This window comes from Eschscholzia californica, unplaced genomic scaffold, assembly GCF_041429995.1.
Source record: "Eschscholzia californica isolate CP2 unplaced genomic scaffold, dmEscCali1.0.p SCAF_278, whole genome shotgun sequence".
Classification (NCBI taxonomy): Eukaryota; Viridiplantae; Streptophyta; class Magnoliopsida; order Ranunculales; family Papaveraceae; genus Eschscholzia; species Eschscholzia californica.
In genome coordinates this window covers 1-7,500 of record NW_028238396.1, presented here as the reverse complement: position 1 = coordinate 7,500, position 7,500 = coordinate 1, and positions in this window count along the sequence as shown.

Below are 7,500 nucleotides of genomic sequence, written 5' to 3'. Positions count from 1 at the left end.
TTTTCAATTTTGTTAGGACCCATGAAATCAGATAAATAAGAAATAAATCGTCAAAAAATGATGAATAAAGGACATTTTTTACTGGATTAAGAACCGAACTATATAGTTCCAACTGATCCATTCCGGGAGAACTGAAACCTCGCAAAAGTCCGTTCTTAAAACAAAGACCTTCCCACAAGACTAATGATTATTGAACGTTCAAATAGGAATTTCAATGAGTCTTTATTCATTGATTTGATTTTTTCTTCAAAAAAATTACATTGAATTGACTCCTTACAATATCGCAGATTTAATCTGAATGGGTTATTATGCTTTCTAGCAAGCCGCTATGGTGAAATCGGTAGACACGCTGCTCTTAGGAAGCAGTGCTAGAGCATCTCGGTTCGAGTCCGAGTGGCGGCATCTTCTAAAAGAGATACAATAAATCCTATAATGAATTAAATTCCTCATTTCTATTCCAGTATTGAAAGAACCCCCTTTATTTTTATGATATTTTCGACTTTAGAACATATATTAACTCACGTCTCTTTTTCTATCGTTTCAATAGTAATTACGATTTATGTGATGACCTTATTAGTCCATGAAATCGTAGGACTATACGATTCGTTAGAAAAAGGCATGATAGCTACTTTTTTCTGTATAACCGGATTATTAGTTACTCGTTGGATTTATTCGGGACATTTTCCCTTAAGTGATTTATATGAATCATTAATGTTCCTTTCATGGGGCTTTTCCATTATTCATATGTTTCCTAAAATACAGAACCATAAAAATAATTTAAGCGCAATAACCGCCCCAAGTGCTATTTTTACCCAAGGATTTGCTACTTCGGGTTTTTTAACTGAAATGCATCAATCCACAACATTAGTACCTGCTCTCCAATCCCAGTGGTTAATGATGCATGTAAGTATGATGTTATTGAGCTATGCAGCTCTTTTATGTGGATCATTATTATCAGTAGCTCTTCTAGTCATTACATTTCGAAAAAGCATAGAGGTTTTTACTAAAAACAATCATTTTTTAATTGGGCCATTTTCCTTTGGTGCGATCCAATATGTAAATGAAAGAACCAATGTTTTACTAAACAATTCTTTTCTTTCATTTAGAAATTACCACAGATATCAATTGATTCAGCAATTGGATCGTTGGAGTTATCGTGTGATTAGTCTAGGGTTTATCTTTTTAACCATAGGTATTCTTTCAGGAGCAGTGTGGGCTAACGAGGCATGGGGATCATATTGGAATTGGGACCCCAAGGAAACCTGGGCTTTTATTACTTGGACTATATTCGCTATTTATTTACATATTAGAACAAATCCAAATTTGCAAGGTGCGAATTCCGCAATTGTGGCTTCTATGGGATTTCTTATAATTTGGATATGTTATTTTGGGGTCAATCTATTAGGAATAGGGCTACATAGTTATGGTTCATTCACATTAACAGCTAATTGAAGAAGCGACCTAATACATAGGAATAGCATATGTAACGAAAGTTTGTCTGAGTTTTTGAGAACCATTTGGATCGAGTAGTGTGATTCAAATGGTTCTCAAAAGGCCAAACGTATCCGATTAGAATTCACTTCGTTTTTTTTTTTACTTAAAATAGGAAAAACTAAGTCTTATTTTTATTTCATTGGCCAACGAACGGTTTTTGAAATCACAACATTGTTTGATTTTATGTCTTATTCATGAAAACTATCTATAAAAGTAATTAGATAAAATAGCTTCGACCTTGTCAACTGATAATGAGAGAACGAAATCCGGATAAATACCAATACCTATTACGGGTAGAAAGATACAGATCGAAACAAATAGTTCTCGTGGTCCAGAATCCAAAAAAGAATAGTTTGGGGCATTAAATTGCTTGTATCCATAGAACATCTGGCGTAACATAGATAATGAATAAATAGGAGTTAATATCATTCCAATTGCCATTACAAAAGTAATAAAAACTTTTGGCATTAAAAGATATTTTGGGCTGCTAATTATGCCAAAAAATACTACCAATTCGGCAACAAAACCACTCATTCCCGGCAATGCAAGAGAGGCCATCGAGAAGCTACTGAACATTGTAAATATTTTGGGCATTGGGATAGCTATTCCTCCCATTTCGTCGAGATAAACAAGACGTATTCTATCGTAACTCGTTCCTGCCAAGAAAAAAAGCGCCGCACCAATAAATCCATGAGAAATTATTTGTAAAATGGCTCCATTGAGTCCCGTATCGGTTATGGAAGCAATTCCTATAATTGTAAAACCCATATGAGATACCGAGGAATAGGCGATTCTCTTTTTTAAATTGCGTTGCCCGGGAGATGTTAAAGCTGCATAGATTATTTGCATTGTGCCTACTATCATCAACCAGGGAGAAAATATAGAATGAGCGTGGGGTAATAATTCCATATTGATCCGAACCAATCCATACGCCCCCATTTTTAATAAGATTCCGGCTAGAAGCATACATGTACTGTAATGTGCTTCGCCGTGGGTATCTGGTAACCATGTATGTAGAGGTATAATCGGTGATTTGACAGCATAACCAATAAGAAACCCAAAATAGAATATTATTTCTAATGCTACAGGATACGATTGATTAGCTGATGTTTCAAAATTTAATGTTGGTTCATTAGAACCATATAAACCCATGCCAAGAACTCCCATTAAGAGAAAAATAGAACCCCCAGCAGTGTACAAAATAAACTTTGTAGCTGAGTACAAACGTTTCTTCCCCCCCCACATGGATAGAAGTAGGTAAACAGGAATTAATTCTAACTCCCACATGATGAAAAAAAGTAAAAGATCGCGAGAAGAAAATGATCCTATTTGACCGCTGTACATTGCTAACATTAAGAAATGGAACAATCGCGAATCCCGAGTAACTGGCCGAGCCGCTAAAGTAGCTAAAGTAGTGATGAATCCCGTCAGTAAAATGGGTCCTATGGAAATTCCATCAATTCCTAGCCTCCAGTGAAAATTAAAAATATTTATCCATTTATAATCCTGTTCTAATTGGATTAATGAATCGTCCAATTGGAAATGATAACAGAATGCATAGGTTGTTAGAAGAAGTTCTACTAGGCATATACATATAGTATACCATCGAATTACCTTATTTCCCTTATGGGGAAGAAATAAAATTGAAAAACCCGCGGATATCGGCAAAACAACAATTATTGTTAACCAAGGAAAATCATTCGTGGTAAAGACAAGATAAGATACACTTTGACCAGAAAACCCCGTGCTCGAAATAATAGATTTTATCGAGTACGGAGTTTTGTCGGTAAAGAGAAAAAAAATGGATTCAAGTGAAGTTTTCTGTAACGTATCAATAAGATAGACCCATGCTGCGAGTTGTCTCGTGCCATAAATAAACCCGGACACTCAAGAAATCTGTTGGACAAGCGGATTCACACCTCTTACAACCTACACAGTCTTCTGTTCTTGGAGCAGAAGCAATTTGCTTAGCTTTACATCCGTCCCAAGGTATCATTTCTAATACATCTGTGGGGCAGGCTCGGACACATTGAGTACACCCTATACATGTATCATAAATCTTTACTGAATGTGACATTGGATCTATCCATTTTTTGAACGTCATAAATTTTCGATCTAGTCAAATAATAACTGAATCAGATATTGTAGACACCAGACGAATCAATGATTTACCAGAATTGTTTTCTAATAAATCGACTTCTGGATCTGCTCATGAGAGAGGGCCAAGATACTTTGATTTATTACGTTTTAGCAAACATGGTCGTATCTTTGTTTATGCCGTACATGATGCTAATTTGAATTAGTGAATTTTTTTTCGTTATTTGTATGATTAACACATTAATATAATTAGCATTATTTATTCAACAAATTCGATTGATTGATACGAGTTGATTTTCTATTACGATGAATTGACGAAACAATAGCTGGTCCAATAGCTGCTTCAGCGGCGGCAATAGCTATAACAAAAATCGAGAAAATGTCGCCTTTTAATTGGCGACTATCAAATAAATCAGAAAATGTTACGAAATTTATATTAACGGCATTCAGTATAAGCTCAAGACACATAAGTGCTCTAACCATATTTCTACTTGTGATCAATCCATAAATACCGATAGAAAATAAATAGGCACTCAAAACAAGTTCATGTTCAAGCATCATTAAACAAATCCTCATCAATCTGGATTCATTTCATTTCAATATGAACAACAATTAAGCCTTGGTCGGTTTGATTGACTCGAATATAACAAGTACAAAACAAAGAAAGATACTGGTATTAGATTTATAATTATAGGTATTTATTACTGACGCGCCATAGCAATTGCACCTATCAAGGAAACTAAAAGAATTATAGAAATGAGTTCAAATGGAAGAAAAAAATCTGTTGATAAATGAATCCCAATTTGTTGACCATTAGTTATCAAATCCTGTTCCAAAATTTGGTTTGATCTTGTAGTCCAAATAATCCCGTACCACGACGTATCTAGGATAGTAGTAATTAGTGAAACAAAAATACTTGTACAAACCAGTGAAGTTACTCCATCTCCAACGGTCCAAAGATGGAAATCATTGTAATATTCTGAGTCATTCATGAACATCACAGCGAATATGATTAAGACATTTATGGCTCCCACATAAATAAGGAGCTGCGCAGCAGCTACAAAATGGGAATTCGATGGAATATGAAATAAGGATATACAAACAAGAACCAATCCCAATGAAAAGGCAGAAAAAATGGTATTGGTAAGTAATACCACTCCTAGACCCCCCTAATATAAGACCCGATCCCAAAAATACTAAAAGAAAATCATGTATTGGTCCAGTTAAATCCATTATATGTAAAAAGAGATAAATAAGTTGAAATGTTTCATAATCTTATTGACCAAATCAGAAAAAAAAAAAAAAACAAAAGAAGTTACCCCGTTTTTTAGGATAAGTTACTTATTGAATTTCATCCTATATGGGGTGTGAGTTGGTGTAGATAGAGTTATTAATTCCATTTATCTATCCGAAAGAGTCCGAAAGAGTCGTTCGAAATTCGATATTATTCTATTTTATAGATTACTTATACATTTATAGATTTCGAAATAATCACGGATATGGAATGGATTTTGAATCCAAAGCAAACCGTCATTCTCATCAATCAAGAGTTCGGATTTTTAGTTATTCATCGAGTAAAATAAAAGAAGCTTCGCTCTTTTAGCTTTAGATCAAAACGGAATCTTAGTAATCGGTAATCGTTCTTGAATCAAAGGGTTTCCCCGTGGCTGTTTTTATTTGAGTAGAGTTCATAATGGTTTGGATTGTGTAATCTTCAATTACTGTCATTGGTAACCGACCCAAAGCTATTTGATTATAATTCAATTCGTGACGATCATAAGTAGAAAGTTCATATTCTTCAGTCATTGATAAACAGTTTGTTGGACAATACTCAACGCAGTTACCACAAAATATACAGATTCCGAAATCAATACTATAGTTAAGCAATCGTTTTTTTCGAATATCGGTTTCTAATTTCCAATCAACAACGGGTAGATCTATAGGGCAGACACGAACACATACTTCACAAGCAATGCATTTATCAAATTCAAAGTGAATTCGACCACGGAAACGCTCTGATGTGATCAATTTTTCATAAGGATATTGAATAGTTACGGGTAAACGATTCGTGTGGGATAAGGTAATCATGAAACTTTGACCGATATACCTTGCAGCTCTTACTGTTTGTTGACCATAATCCATGAACCCAGTTACCATAGGGAACATATGGCGAATTTCTATGAATAATTTGCTGTTTCTTTCTCTTGTTTGAGAGAAGTTATAAATCGGGAATAGAATCTCGTATGCCCTTATAGTGAAAGGAGTTGGAAAGAAGTTGTCAATAATAGATTACCTAGAGAAATAGGTAAAAGAAATTTCCACCCAAGATTTAATAGTTGGTCCATTCTCATCCTAGGTAAAGTCCATCTTGTTGTAATAGGAATGAACAGGAACAAATAAGCTTTAGCTAATGTAATAAAAATACCAATTGTCATTCCAAAAACCCCACCCACTTCGTTTATTCCGAAAAGCTCAGGAATAAATATGTACGGAACAGAGAAATTCCAACCACCTAAGTAAAGAACTGTTACAAATAATGAAGAAACTAGGAGATTTAGATAGGAAGCAACGTAAAATAAACCAAATTTGATACCTGAATATTCGGTTTGATAACCTGCTACTAATTCTTCTTCTGCTTCTGGTAAATCAAAAGGTAATCTCTCACATTCTGCTAGGGAAGAAATTAGAAAAACTGTAAACCCTATAGGTTGACGCCACAAATTCCACCCCCAAAAACCATATTTTGACTGCGCCTCGACTATATCAACTGTACTTGAACTGTTAGATAATCATAGTCGGTGATAACATCACTGCTTTCATCGCTATTCCAGAACCGTACATGATACTTCAGCCTCATACGGCTCCTCGATGGCCATAAATAAATCTAAGGACTGATTCAGTATTATCCCGATATGTTAGTAGGGTAGATAGAGTAAAGATGCATCGAAGAGCCCCAAATTAGACCAATGCAATTCCGTCTGCTATAATACCAAAAAAATGCTTCCGAATTGATCTTATCCTTTATAATTTAAAATTTCTATTTTTCTTTGTTCAGTAATAAAATTACTTAATCCTTTAATAAAATACTCCTTGGATCAACAATAGATATTTCGACCCATTTATTTCGATTACGAAAAAAAGAATTAGACATTAGCTCATGAATCATGATAAGAACTCTACCTGTCTATCTCTATGAATATGGATAGAGAAAAGAAAGAATAGAAAATATTTCGTATTTTTCATTTTCTTATTGCAATTCTATTTCTTTCGTTCCTATTCTTCTTTCTCAGAAAAAGAGAGGAGGGCTCTAAAAATAAAGGATTACTTCGTTCCTGATAGTTATTTCTTTAACTAGTGGATAGGAGCATACTCGGGATCGGGATCGTGGGGAAGTACTGCTTGATCATTTCTACCAACTTAAAGCCCCCATTAGGATTCCGTTTATTTTATGCAGAAATACCCATTTGGATAACTTACATTATCTCCATTACTAATCCTTTGTGTATTTTGGTGTTCCTAACCGTCCACTCATTTTTGCTTGATCCCCGGTATGGCAATACATACAACCGTTAAAACTCCATCCAGTTGATCTTTTCTACCCGCTTCAAATCATGATGACTAATCAACCAATCTTGGGGTAATTTATACTGTTTATTTCCGCTGAACTCTTGTACATAGGGAATGAGACTTAATCTTTTTACTGCAAATTTAGAAGCAGTTTTCTTTCACTCATATAACTATCTGGTTTAGGTCATCACCCCGAATGATGAATAAAAAACGGAAGATCTTTATTCCCTACATTCAACTTCTTTCCTAGAAAGAAATAGGTAAAAGTACATGTCCCAACGAATCGCACGTAGAGATATTGATAACACACATGGAGTTAATGGTATTTCATAACTAATGGAT